This window comes from Mesocricetus auratus, unplaced genomic scaffold, assembly GCF_017639785.1.
Source record: "Mesocricetus auratus isolate SY011 unplaced genomic scaffold, BCM_Maur_2.0 Super-Scaffold_100676, whole genome shotgun sequence".
NCBI lineage: Eukaryota > Metazoa > Chordata > Mammalia > Rodentia > Cricetidae > Mesocricetus > Mesocricetus auratus.
This window is the reverse complement of record NW_024429266.1, coordinates 47,306,193-47,321,180: the sequence shown is the minus strand read 5'-3', so window position 1 is coordinate 47,321,180 and position 14,988 is coordinate 47,306,193. Positions and strand designations below refer to the sequence as shown.

Genomic DNA, 14,988 nt, shown 5'->3' with positions numbered 1-14,988 from the left:
CTGCCTCACAGTTTTGGGATCACAGGCAGTTTTCAAAGACCACCCAGACTCTACATGTGTGCTAGGGATCCATACTGTGGTCTTTACTGTAGACAAATCACTTTACAAACTTCATAAAACAACACCAGTTCTTTGGGATCATACTGTTTTCATTTTAAGGAGAGTAGGGAAGGATATATGGTGTGATTAAGAGGAAGAAAGGGAAGAGAAATGTAATTATATTGTAAGTTCAAAATAAGAAATGATAACTACTTTTAAACAAGTTGGTAAATGCCTGTAGTCTCAGTACTCTGCAATTTTGAAGAAAGAGGAAGATGAGTTTGTTCAAGGATCAACTATGTAGTGAGAGGAAGGTAAAGTTTGTCTATGTAGTGAGAATATGTGTTGGGCCCCAGCTCCCACAGGTCTCTGTGAATTGTTTATCAGCCAATAACTACAGATGCAGCATGTCTTCTGGTCTTAGCTTACAGCCCCAGACTTGCTGCACTGGCATCAACCTCTAATTATGAAAACACAAACTCTTACACCTGGGGTTTTTCCACTGTGCTGTAAGCATGTATATGAGACTGCTCCCTCCTTGCAAAACACACACTCATACACACACGCACGGGCGCACATATTCTTTTAGCACAAACGGACAGATGTCTTGCCTTTCATTTAAATCTCCAGGCTTTCACCAGATACATTAGACTTGCGCATGGTGCTGGTGTCACAAGTATGTCTCTATAGAAGTGGACCTGGGATGTAGCTCAGTGGTAGAACAGCTGGTCCTTGCCTAGCATGAACAAAAGCCTACATTTGATTCCAACAATGCTAAAATTTACATTTTCAATATATTATATATAACACATATATATTCTAAGCATACAAGATTTAAATGATTTCTAAGATAAAACATGATTAATTTAGCCCAGAGTTAAGTGTAGTTATTGCTCCCCTAGTAACCATTCTATGTTAAGGAAACAACCACAGTGGTACTACTGTTCAGTACTGGAATGTTAGCTACATGGATCCTAGAGGAAATTTGTTAGATCAAAGTGGATATGGCTTTGAAAGATAGTTCTCATAAGGCAAACATACAATGAGCAAACCTAGTCCCTATATATTCTCTTCTCTCATCTAATGATAAAAGAGAAGGCATGTAGTGCACTATGTGTTCCTGTGTTGGTCATTGGCCCTCAACAGTTTTAAATTGCTACAGATTCTAGACCTTTAAGCTTCTAAAACTGTAGACTTAAGAAGACTTTTCTCTATGTGTCTAATCCTTTAGACTCGAATGTATTTTGTCACGTAGTATGAAGCTAATACACAGTACATAGTAGATACGACTAATTTTTTTTGTTTTTCTGAGACAGGGTTTCTCTCTATTGTTTTGTAGGCTGTCCTGGAACTCACTTATATAGACCAAAATGGCCTCGAACTCACACACAGAGATCCACCTGCCTGTGCCTCCCAAGTGCTGGGATTAAAGGCGTGTGCCACTAACGCCCAGCTATACGACAATTTTAATTACATGAAAATGTAAATAGAATGTGTCTGTCAATCTCTAATCCATAAAAAATCAAGGAAACACACACTTGGATTGACTTTTGTACTTAATTGTAGAGTGTTAGCAAGGCTACAGGTGAAGTGGTGTGTCTAGAAAAGAAAGAGCTTGCTTTTGGCAATTTTATTTGCCTAAATATATATCCACAAATTGAGACAGGCAAAAACTTTCCTTAGTGTCTCTCCCAGACAGGCCAGTCAGAAATTATATGCCAGAGGTATAGCATAGATTTGGAGAGGCTTTGAACATCCTACCCTGAGCTGAGGACTTATTGGTATTTGGTGAGTAAGGGGAAGTGTAAGTCATTTCCTTTAGTGGCAATAGCCACTTGTACATTGCCGTGCCTCAGGAGATGAATCCACTACAATTCATGTATGGGAAAGACTGCAGGACTCAATGGGTTAAGAAGCATATATTAAAATTCAAAACTAAGATGCATAGGAAATGAAGTTGGAAAGGATATGTTTAGAGTCGTCCTAGGTGAAACTAGAGGGGTAGAATGAGGGATGGAGCTAACCAGAATTTGTTGTACAAATGGATGTAATTTTCAAAGAATGCATAAAGATAAAAAATAATTTTGAAAAAAGACCTTCTTTTGTTAGTGGTTTTGGAAGACTCTTTTGTCTTTTCCTGTGGTTGGTTTTAGTTTTTTGTCCTTTTTGGATTTTGGGGGGGGGTTGTTGTTGTTGTTGTTGTTCAGCTCTTTCTGCAATGGGTTGGAAGTTAGAGTCACTATCAAGCCTGTGTAGAAACACAGCCACATTCACACCCTGATTGTGCTACTTTTGCTTTAAAGCTCTCAAAAGAAAAAGTGTCTATTACTGTGATTATTTACCCACAGTAAGAGGCAGTGAGTCATGGTTGATAGAGATAGTAAGTAATAGTTTTGAATCTGAACTCATTTCATAGCTTCACAAATGCTTTTGAAGTGTGAATTTATCAAGCCTCTTAACCTCTGAAAATGTTCCCTTTAAAAGGACAGTTAGGAAATGTGACATCCTACTTGGGATATGATGAGCTGTTATTAATTAATGGTTTGTAGAGCACTCTCGGTTTTGGTTTGAATGGTGCTACATCAGCGCAAAGTATCAGTGAGCCACTTAAAAATCAAATTGTCACCTGCTCCAGGGACTCAAGCAAAGTCTGTACTTGGCTGATAATGAAGCAGGTTCATTGTGCATGTTTTGTTTTTTTCTGAAGTTACCAGGGTAAAGTTTAACAAACTTGCATGTTAATGATCCATTTGTGAGTCTACGAATAATGTAATTAAATACTCTTAACTGTCAATTGCTTGAGCCAATAAGTATATTCAGGGATTAAGTTAACTGTGGGTGATTCAAATGGGCAGGAGTCTAGATGCTTCAATGTTCTTTAGTAGCCAGGAAGTGACAGATCTTGTTGGACCTGGTCAGGAGACAGAGGAACAAAAATGATTCCTAGTGTCTCTCTGACAGTGCAGGGAGGTCTAGGCTTCCTAACTATTCTTTCTCTGCATAGATATGCTTCCTCTCTCCTTAAGAAGCTCAAGGATAGCAGCCCAACCTTAACATCTCCATAAGCAACCAGCACAGAAAGAAGAGAGCAATCAGACCATGTCAAATATAGTCAGTTCTACTATTCTGAGTGTCCCCCAAAGATAACACTGCTAAACCTCAGTGGAAATCAAAGGCACACATTCAGTATTCCACCTAGTCATATGATCTGAAAATAAATCACTGGCTTATTTTAGTCATTTTATAGCCTGTCTATTCACTGAACAGAGCTTCATATTTTAGTATTCACTAGTATTAACGGAGGAGTATATTCTTCTGTGTTTAGGGGGGGAAATTAAAGCAATTTACTTCAATAACATTAGTGAGAAAATAGTGAGTCACTAGTCTACTGCTCTTACCCTCATATGATTTTGTGTCTATCATACAGTCCCTCCACATTTAATGACCCAGGCAAAACAACCTTTGTTCATAGTTCACCTAATTGAAGATGAACTTTATATCCCCTTTATATCACAATTGTTTACAAGACTCATTGATCACCCCTTATGAACAAATTGGGTAATTTATGTAAACTAGAACTAAAATCATTGAAATTAGGTTTTATCATACCAATAACATTTCCCAGTAACTTACAAAGTTTTTTAAATTTAATTTCACACAGTCTACAGCTACAACAAACACAACAAACTCAGAAAGTGATTACTAGACTCTTCAAGCATTCCAAGATTCTTTTTACAAGACTGAACAAAATGTTTGAAATAAGTTGCCAGTGCATAGAAAGTTGGTGTGCATACCACAGCCTGTTTGTCCAAGATGACCTTCTGTCCACTATAGTACATGAAGGGAGCTCATCCTCAGATAAGAATTTGTAGATGTGCTGGAGAGATGCCTCAGCAGCTAAGAGCACTTTATGCTCTTGCAGTGAACCTGTCCTTCCTTTCCAGCACCCATATGGTGGCTCATAATCACAAGCATCACATGTGTGTCCATTGCCTGCTGAAACCAGGTGAGGGAATCAGATTCCCTGAAACTGGAGTTACAGAGTGCTGTGCTAGGAACTGTGTACTCTGGAAAAACAGCCAATTCTCTTGTCTGCTGAGCTAGTTCTCCAACCCCCATGATTATTTCTTTATTCACAGCTTTCATAAAATCTCAGGAAAAAGTCACATGTTTACATGAGAACCTACTTTTCTAAATCACCTTGAGTCTTTGGTGGAAGGGACAAATTTTCGTTGAAAGACAGTACCACGCCAAGAATAACACCAGTGCTGAGCTCCCAGGGAAACAGCCCTCCACCAAATCTAGGAAGATTCTGGAGAAAATGGACAGACATAGTTGTTTCTGTGCCCAGAAAATGAGCCAGATGTAGTCACCTTCTGCTGTTCCCCTTTTTTCTAGAAATTCCCTCTGGGAAAGCTCAGTCTTAATGGAGCTGTGTCTCTTGATATCAACCCAGAAAGGAGAAATTATGTCAAAGGAGAGTGTGCTTTTGTGATGAAGGTATGTTTCTAGAAGAAGCATCCTACTGCTGGAAGAATCCTCAGTGACCACCTGAACAATGCTCTTTACTCTCCTCTTTTGGTTGATCCTGCATGTGGCTCCCAGAGGTCTACAATCACTGATAGCTGGACTTCAGTCTCCACCATAAAGACTCATACCTGCCTGTCTTTGCAGCAGAGACCCAACCTCTTCCAATCCAAGGATCAAAACAGGCCAAGGTTGCTTAGTCATAATTGCATTCATTGGTTTGGGGGAGGAGACACATGGTCCTGATCCCTTCCTTGCTTCTTTGCTTTTTTAGATGAATCAGTCTCTTTAACCGTGTCTGCATTTGTGAACTCATTTTCCAGCTGGGTAGCCAAATACTATCTTACTTCCAATGGTAAACAAGGTAACAGGACATGATTAAAGGATTCTCTCTTTGAAGAGACACAATAGAGGGGAGAGTGGCCAGCATCATTGATTAAAATGTTTGCCAGCTGTTCTATGTCTTGATCATAAGCTGGCTTGTATTGTCAAGAAAGTCAGACATTTGATTTGCTGGTAATTGTTTCTCATTAAAACTCAAGTTTTTGGTCTGTTTGGTTGGTTTAGTTTGATTGTTATTGTTTTGGGTGTGTATGTGTGTGTTTTGCTGGTTTTTGATTTGGGGTTTGTTTGGGTTTTGAATATCATTAATATGCAATATGCCTTTCTGTTGAAGACTACAAAAGTTTCTTGTATCTTTAGACAGGAAAAAAAAACAGATCTAAGCATGGCGGTTCAGGCTATTCCTTTCTTTTCCACCCATTTTCCACTCCATTTTTATTCCTTTAGACTATGCCAGCTCTTCTGGAGCAATTAGCCTTTTGCCTTCCAAGTTTGATTGCGATAGGATTCTCTTGCTTGCTCTGCATCTCAGCTGTCATTCACCCTTTATAGTAGTGTCAATACCTGAAAAAGAGGGGGCCATGATTGCTCTTATGTCATAACACTGTCATCAGTGTCTTCAGTGCATCCATGCAGTTACAGACAGCTCATAGTCTTTCCTGCTGAGAGACATATATATCAGCACTGTGACACTATTAGCTTCTCACCACCCTTGACATTGATCTCTAGCATACAGATCCAAAGCTCAACATGCTGCTCCACTTCAACTCTTGCGGAAGTCAACCTAGGTTTTCAAAGATGGTAAGGTCAGAAGACTGTATAAGCACGGAGCAACCCAGATAGTTGAATCAGCTTTTGTGTGGCAATACCCTCCAAATAGAAACATTCTCTCCTGGTGGGAGCACATGGGCTCATAAGACTCAATAAGTAGAGAAAATTCAGGAAGCTCCTGGAAGGTAAAGGATCTACAAGGCCTCCTCTCAGGATACAAACAGTAAACTATTAATAAAGTTGTGAAGAAAGCAAAAGGGGTACAGTTTCCTGAATACCACCAGCTCTGGGGTCGACCTTCTGATGATGCAGTGGTTTTGAGCCTGTGTAAGAAGCTCTAAGTAACTACTCATACAAAGAACAACAATAAACTCATTGCTTCACCAGATTTGACTTTGTTGAATCATTTGTATTGTCTGCTTCAGTTGAGCCATTCAGCTAATGGCTCACCAGAAAAAGTCACACCACCATAAAATGTTCAGTGATTATCCCTTAGGGAGGGAGATTATGCAAGATTGTTTTTCTCAACAATATTTTCATATTTTTAAACATCACATATTATTTAAGTAATTTTAAATTTTTTAAAAAAGCAGAACAATAATGGTCCAAAGTAAGCCTGTCTTTTTTTTAGTGATGTATTTTTTCTTTTTTTTTTTAATTAGAAACTTGCATGCTTCACATGTCAATCCCAGCTCCCCCACTTCTCCCTCCACCAGCCCCACCCCCATCCCATCCCCAGCCCAATCCCCACATCATTCCTCAGGGAGGGTGCCTTGGGTAGTAGATTAGGATTAGTGCTCACCATGGCATACAAATAAACTCTTACAAAGTTTTAAGAAAATATGTTGCATGTAATTTCAGGAAAAAATTAAAGTACAGCAGAAACTAAAAACTAAAAATCTGTTCAGCCTCATCACCATTGTTAGTTAGACAAATGGTGATGAAGCATTTATGGTAAAATTTCTTTAAGGAAATCTCAAGTATGCTTATTATAATTATATGTTGTTACTATTTGAATTTTTCTTTCCATGTGAGAAAATTAGATGCTTAGTATTGAGTATAATTAAAGAAAATTAACACTAAAAATTCATTACAAATAGGATCAAATTTCCATTGAGTTTATTATGAAGATAATATAGGTTTAAATATAAATACCTGCAAGTTAACATTAAACAGAAAATTTTGGTTGTACAGTTATTGTACTGTACAAAAGTTAATGGTTGTCCTGTTTGAAAGCAAATTAATAGGAATATATGTTGCATTCGAGAACAAAAGTATTATCATCCTGCACAGCACAATCAAAATTTATATCTGCAAGGAATCTAAACAACAAAACAGAGTAAATCCCATAACATACAAAGGAAAATATCCATGTGAATATTCCAATGTATATAAGAAACTAGATCCTTTATGTCACCATAAATAATATCAAACCAAAATAGATCAGACTTAAATATAAGACTCAGAACTATGAAGTTACCAAAAGAAAAACTAAAAAAGGAAAATGTTTCTTGACATAAAACTGGGCAACAAATTTTCAAAAGACCTCAAAACCTGAGGTAAAACAATATCGAAACTAACAAGCCAAAGGTATGGAATAAATTGAAGGACTTTTGTACGTAAAGAGTAGAATGAGCAGAGAGAGGAAATAATCCATGCCAAATTCATTCACTTAACTAGAAGTTAATATCCAGAGAGAGAGAGAGAGAGAGAGAGAGACAGAGACAGAGACAGAGACAGTGACACAGAGAGAGAGAGAGAGTGTGTGTTTATGTTCAGATTTTGAAACTAGGAAGGGGCCATAGACAGGAAGATGAAACCTTAAGGGTGGGGAACAAGTGAAGATGCTGCAATATATATGACATGAAAACATAAAGGGAGACTTACTGTGTAAAGGAAGAAGAACAGAAAGAATAATGAAAGGGGGTTGTGGCAGGTCAAGAAAAGAGGAAATGAATAACAAAAATAGTATAATGATATTATACTATATCATTACTGAAATACACCAGTTTGTATGCTAACTTAAAACAAGTGATAAAAAGCAAGTTAACTATTTTTTTAAAGACCTGAAAAAGAAAAATCACACAGAAAATATACATTAATAATTTTTTAAAATATTAAATAAAAACACAAAGATGTATCATTTCACTGCAATTCAAATTTGTCATAGTATTATGGAGGAAATAAAACCCTTATTCATTGTCCATGGGAATACTAATTAGTAAGGCCACTATAAAGAATTAAAATGAATTAGGACTACATGAAGTAGAATAAGCAAATATTATTATGTTCTGACCTCAAAAAATGATTAGAAATTTATTGAAATTTTAAGAAAGTATCTACACAAGTTAAAGAATCTGCAGACATTACTCATACTATTTGATCATTATGTAACATGCACATGCAAAAACATCACACCAAGCTCTGAAACTATGTGCAAATATTGTGCATGGATGCAAAGAAAACCTTAAAAAGGTATGTGCTAGCATTTCAACTGGTTCATAGCACAAAATAATAAAAAGAATGTTTAAAGACTTTAAGGCTATTATATTTTAAAAGATAAACATTTTGGATAAATTTATAAAAACATACTATTTAAAGCAGAAAATGTTGAATGAACAACATCAATGATTTATTAATGAAAAATTTAAACATTAAACAATAATAAATGTTGCTAATATTAGACGAGACTTTAGAACATAATTTCAATTTTTTAATTGATAGTAACATGCTCCTCTTATGTTAAAACTGTTCTTGTGTCATACATGCAGAATGAAAATTAAACTTTATCTTCTTTTTGCTGAAGAACTGATGAGATTTTCATAAACTTGATTTTAAGGCATTGGCTCTCAACCTCTCTAATGCTGCGACCCATTAATACAGTTCCTCGTGTTGTGGTGAGCCCAACCATAAAATTATTTTCATTGTTATTTCATTACTATAATTTTTCTATTGTTATAAATTATAATGTAATTACCTAATATACAGGATATCTGACAACTCTGAAATGGTTTTTAGATACTCAAATAAGTAGCGACCCACAGGGAACAAGTATATTTTATACTATGATGTTGCTTGTTTCTTACTCTTTATACTTTGGGGGCCCCAACACCCAGCTCCCAAATAAATACACACAAACACTTATAATTACTTATTAATTCCTGGCCTTAGCTTGTCTTATTTCTTGCCAACTTTACCCTAACTTAAATTATTCCATATACCTCTTGACTCAGGACTTTTATCCTTCTCTATTTCTGTGTTGATGGCTTGCTGTGTAGTTGGGTGGCTGGCCCCTGATGTTCTCCTCCTTTTCTTTCTCCTCCTTGATCTTCTCCTCTTACTTACTCTCTCTGCCTGCCAGTCCTGCCTATCCTTTCTCCTGCCTTGCTATTGGCCATTCAGCATCTTATTAAACCAATCAAGTCTTTTAGACATGCAAAGTAACACAGCTTCACAGACTTAAACAAACAAATGCAACACAAAGCAATGCAACAAATCTTTGCATCATTAAACAAACATTCCACAGCATAAACAAATGTAACACATCTTAAAGTAGTATTCTACAGTTATCATTTACTTGAAATCATAAGACTACCATGTAAACTAAAATCCCAGGTAGTCTCCTCAAGAAGAAAGGTCATATAAAAGATAGCTGCTTTTCTTCAGACAATATCCAGTCCTAGCATGCAGGTAGATAAGATTATTTCTGGAGACTCTGTACAACTAGTTAAGCTGTGGAATGGATGTGACCACACAAGTGTTTCTAAGCTATGCTAAGAAGAAAATATAGTTAAAGAAATCTTGCAGTGAAGACAGGTACTATAATTCAACATTAATGTACAAAGTAGACCAATTGTGATTAACAGTTAGATTAGTACATGAACCAAGTCCTTTTTGAAGAAGAAAATTGGGGAAAAGGGAAGAAAGGAAGAAAGGAAGGAAGGAAGGAAGGAAACTCAAACAGCAAGCTAACTGTGAATGCCTATTTCTAATACATAAACAAAATAATGTGAAAAATAAGATAACAAATATCCACCTCCTAATACTACGAGTTCCATAGTAATTACTCTCAGTGAAAGAAACTTAGAAGAAATATTAAACAAAAATGCATGAGTGATTGTAACAATATTTAAACAATTTACAGAAGACATGAAGGTACTCCAAGACAGAAAAACAAAGAGCTCAATGAAATAGATGAATTCAAGAAGAAAAAGTACAACTCAATAAATAGATAGAAATAGTTGAATGAAAACAGAGTGAAAGTTGCTACAAGTGAGCAATTCCTTAATTCAAAAATTAGTGAAAACCCTCACCAATACAATGGATCCTCTGGTGAACAGATTATCAGGGTTTGAAAACAATGAAGGGATATTGGTTCACTCAGTCAAGTATGATAATGCATTGAAAAAATTATGAGTAGGACATAACAGTACATTAGAAGAGTATAAAAAGAACAAATTGATAAATTATTGGAAGATAAGGACTGGAATTCAGTGCCAAAAACACAGCAATTTATTCAATAACATCTTAGGGGGGAAAAAACTTTCCACAGATATAACAGAAAAGATTACAACCACAATAGAAGAGATTATATAAACATTACTGGAGCAGAAAAGAAATTCCCATGTGAATTTCTTCAGAAAGGGTTCTGACAGCTGCAAAAGAAAACGGTCAAAAATAGTCTTTCCTTTTGGAAAGAAGGAGAGTAGAAAGATGACAAGAAAGATGGATGTGAGCAACCAGAATTCGTTACATAGATGTGGATGATATTTAATGTATATGAAATTTTCAAGGAACGATTCTAAAAATATATAATTAAAATAATAGTTCATGATGGGCATTGGTGGTGCATGCCTTTCATCCCAGCACTTGGGAGGCAGAGGCAGGTGGATCTCTGTGAGTTGGAGGCCAGCCTGATCTACAGTGAGTTCCAAGACAGCCTCCAAAACAATACAGAGAAACCCTGTCGAAGGAATCAAAAAAAAAAAAAAAAGAGAATAGTTCATTTGGAAAATGACACGTTTTAATAAATACATCTCATTTTACTACTTCACTAAAACTTATTTGTACACTAATGTTAACTAATGATAATAACTCTTTTAGATAAGTTTATACAAGTATATATGCTGCATCTAATGCTACTGGCTACTCTCCCAGAAGACACAGGTTCCAGTACTAGAAGACATGTAGCTCACAACCATCTATAATTACAGTTCTGGGTGGCTCAAAATTCTTTATAACTCCAGTTCTGGAATATAGATTCTTATTTCTCCCCTCAACTGGCACTATGAAGAACAGTTGTCAAGAGACACATGAAGGAAAAATCACCATAGACATAAAATAAAAATCTCTAAATAAAATTCATGACATTAAATTTCATGAGTGAAAGAACCTTAAAAAATAACTCTAAAATTTATGACTAGGAAAACTGAGGAATGAACTGCCAATAAAAGGAAATTTTAAGCAAAGAAACATTAAGAAAGAAACAAATTTAAACATTTGTAGTGTTGAAAGATTTATAATGTATAAAAGTTTCTCTTATATAGCTTTTATTTAAAATTCCAACTTCCAAATAACTAGGAATCTAAAAAGCTGTACAGTTTAAAATGAAAATGATGGAAAGGGGTTATAACATTCATCAATTACTATTTAATAAAGTAAGAAAGAAGAGCAAATCACTTTCTTACTTAAATACAAGGAACTTCTGCATTCTTTATAAAACTATAGGTTTTCTGTATGAGTGAAGAACGTGAACAAGCCATAACAATAACAAAAACATTATAGGAATATTTGAAGTGTATGAAGTGTGACCACCAAATAACAATTCAGAGAAAACAAAGCATGAAAATATTATTAGCTAAATTACTGGCAATGAATTCATTTTTCAGTATTTTGTCCCAATAAGTCACATGCCTGTCAGGTGGTTGTAGCACACACCTTTGTTCCCAGCACTTGCAAGGCACAGGCAGGTGGATCTTGGTGAATTCCAGGCTAGCCTAGTCTACAGTTTCAGGACATGTAGGGCTGTTACACAGAGAAACCCTGTTTTGAAAAAAACAAACAAACAAAGTAATGTCACATTTTATTAGTAAAAATTTCACAATTTTGAATTAAGTGAATGAACATTTCATACAGGGAATAACAGTGTAGTGTTTGTACTTAATTTCACACAATGATATGCATACTGTCATTCTGGCATTCAGTTTGGAAGATACAAAGACATGTCTGGTGATACTGAGAGGGTAAAAGCTCTTGTTTCCAAGACCCAGAGCCCACATGAGAAAAGAGAGAGCAAACTCCTGCAAGTTCTCTGACTTCTACACACACACATGGACTATGACGTTCATTAACCACACTAATACACACACACACACACACACACACACACACAATGGCTTAATGAACCCACAATAATACATCCTTCATACACACACACACAGAAAATTAAATAAATAAATAATAAAATGTAATTTAAAACTTTAAAAAAGAAGAAAGTTGCAAGACATCAGGGATCAGAGTCATAGCCAACACATCAGTGCTATAAGATGATCACTTTCAACAACACCGAGAAATGTGTACACTCTGTATTTGTAGCATTTCCGAATTACCTAACACTGCACTTACTATGAATCAAAAAGTAGCCATGAAAACTAAGAGCAACACACACAAAATTTACAACTTAAACTGCACTTAGTCCATACATGACAGGGATGCTCATCATATTTAACTCTAAAACTGAAAAACAAAACCAAAAGGGTTCAGATGCCGAAAATGTTTGAGATATGTAAAAATAGCACTAAATGGTTCAGCAAGTAAAGTAGCTTCTAAGGTTACTGACCTAAGTTCAGTTACTGGGACTCAAGATGATTCAGGGAGAGAAAGAACTCCCCAAATTGTCCTCTGACATCCATAACACATGTGTGCCACGAGACAACACACATACAAACACAAAAGTAATAATTGAAAAAACTGTTTCCTGAAACAGTCATTTTGATTGTATATAATTAATCTTCATGGTAACCAGCAAATAAATCCAATTTTGTTGATTCTATTTTCTGGGGGGGTTTAAGATTTCTACATACTGCATACCTGACTCTGAGTCACTACCATCAACAAGGGAGAACAGAAATCACTTTGTCACTTCCTGGAAGATCCAAGCCAGTGCCTGCTTTGACAATTGCTTTCCTCCCTCTTAGCTGTAGTAAATACCATGTTCAGAGGGTCAGTGATGTTCCAGAACCCAGAAAGAGGACTCCAGTACAAATGAGTAGAGCATGAATACATGCACGAGTTATAGACATACGATAAACTTTTATGTCTTTAAATATGTTAAAACAGCTGAGCCTTTATGATCAGATAATATGCCTGATTTGGAAACATGGCCACCATTTCAGGTTTGTGCAATAACTTACCCTTTCAGGCATCTAAAATTATTGAGAGGAACTTAACAGAAGCTGAAATATACTTTAATCTGTAAACAGTTTTAATTGGCATGGCACTGCTTATGTGATTTTGACCTTTGAAGAAGCTCAACAAAGTATTCATGAGGCATTAAGGGAAACACATACATTTGCCTCTCATGCTTCAGTTAATCTGTACTTCAAAAAAATTAGAATTTGCTGTGCTCAGAATGTCAACTCACTTTAAATGACAATATTTGTCTACTGAGCTTTCCTTAGACACTGGGTCTTAAAAGAACCTTTGGGATTTTTGTTTGTTTTTCTTTTGTTTTTCGCTTTTAACTTTACTCCTATGCCTTGACACAGTTAAAATTTGAAATAATCTGAAAGTTCAGTGCCCTCTCAGGTTTCCTTGAAGCCTACTTTAGATGGTAAAGTCATTATACTTCAGAGTTTTCAGAAAGCATGTGTTTTAGTTAAAATATTCAACATCAAGACTGTGTAATGATGATATGTGCATATCTTAAGGACCCAGAAAGTAGTACTCTAATACACAGCATCATGTATCACCCTTGAGAAAAACCTCTGAGCTGCTCTGTCTGATGCAATTGTCCATGAAATTCATTACAGTGAATTCTAAATTGAAAAACTGAAATGAAATAGTTAATGTGTATATTTTTACTAAATATATTTATTTTACTGTAAATGTTAATATCATAAAGAACCATGGAAATAGTCCATAGTATTGGGGATCTATGAGCCCCATTGACCAACAGATAAAAGGAAGTAACTCACATCAGGAACTGGACTTTTAATAGCTTATGGTGCCTGGGAGAAGTATGGTTCGCCCTTCACCCTGTTAAAAGTACTACCATTTAAACTAGTTTTATATGTAAATATGTATATATTTTAGGAAGCCCCCACAGTGGTAGGTTTCCATAAATCTTTTTCAAAGATCTTTAGCATTATCTTTCTGAAAACTCTCTTGTCTACCAGGCCTTCCTATTTTTCATATCATTTAACTCTCCCTGATGTATCATTTCCCTTTCCTCATTTATACCATCTTACTTATATCCACTTTCCATTGAAATCTCCCCCTACTCTATGCCCTATTAATAGTTTCATTCCTTCTTTGGTTACTTCATTTTAAACATATGTGTCTAAAGCATTGGTTCTCAGCATGCCTAATGCTATGCTCCTTTAATATAATTCCTCATATTGTGATGGCCCCCAACCATAAAATTATTTTCGTTACTACTTTGTAACTGTGGTTTTGATATTGTTATGAATCACAATGTAAATATATGTTTTTATGGTCTTATGCAATCCCTGTGCAAGGGTCCTTCAACCCCAAAAGGTAAATGACCCACAATTTGAAGACCAGTGAATTAAAAACTCAAAATGATCATCTGCTCATGAGAAAGAACATGAAAGTCTTTGAATTCCTGGATCTTCCCTGTCTCCCAAAGAATGATTAATTCCAGCTCAATCAATGTACCCATGAAATTCATTTTACTTTTCTTCATTAGGGATCTGGCACCTTTGAGGCTCTACTAGATGATCCTACAGCTATTCACATAAGGGCAGCAACGAGTGAAAGTGTTTTAAAAATAGTTGAAGCTCCATAGGAAGTCTTACCCTGTCTGAGAAGTGGATGAGTGTGGGTGTAGGGAAGGTGGGGGGAGTAGGAGGAAGGGAAGGAGTGGGAACTGGGATCGTTATGTAAAATAAAATACTGTTTTTAAAATCATTAAAGAGAAAAAATAGAGTACAAGTAGCTGACAGGGAAAAGTGGTGGGAACAATAGTGAGAAACTTGAGATGAAGTAATGGGAGGGATTTGATCAAAACCTATTTCATAAGCATTTTTTGGAATTCTCAATTATTCAAAAACTTATGTCACACAAAAG

At 35.8% G+C, this 14,988-nt stretch overlaps 1 long non-coding RNA gene across 1 annotated transcript in view; it reads right to left on the bottom strand.

Annotated features, from left to right (window-relative positions):
• Positions 1-5,138: 5,138 nt before the first annotated feature.
• Positions 5,139-14,988, bottom strand: part of LOC110340933 — a 394,687-nt gene continuing 384,837 nt past the window's right edge. Inside the window, exon 5 of the long non-coding RNA XR_005874323.1 lies at positions 5,139-5,472. This is a non-coding gene — a long non-coding RNA (uncharacterized LOC110340933). The remainder of the gene's footprint in view (positions 5,473-14,988) is intronic.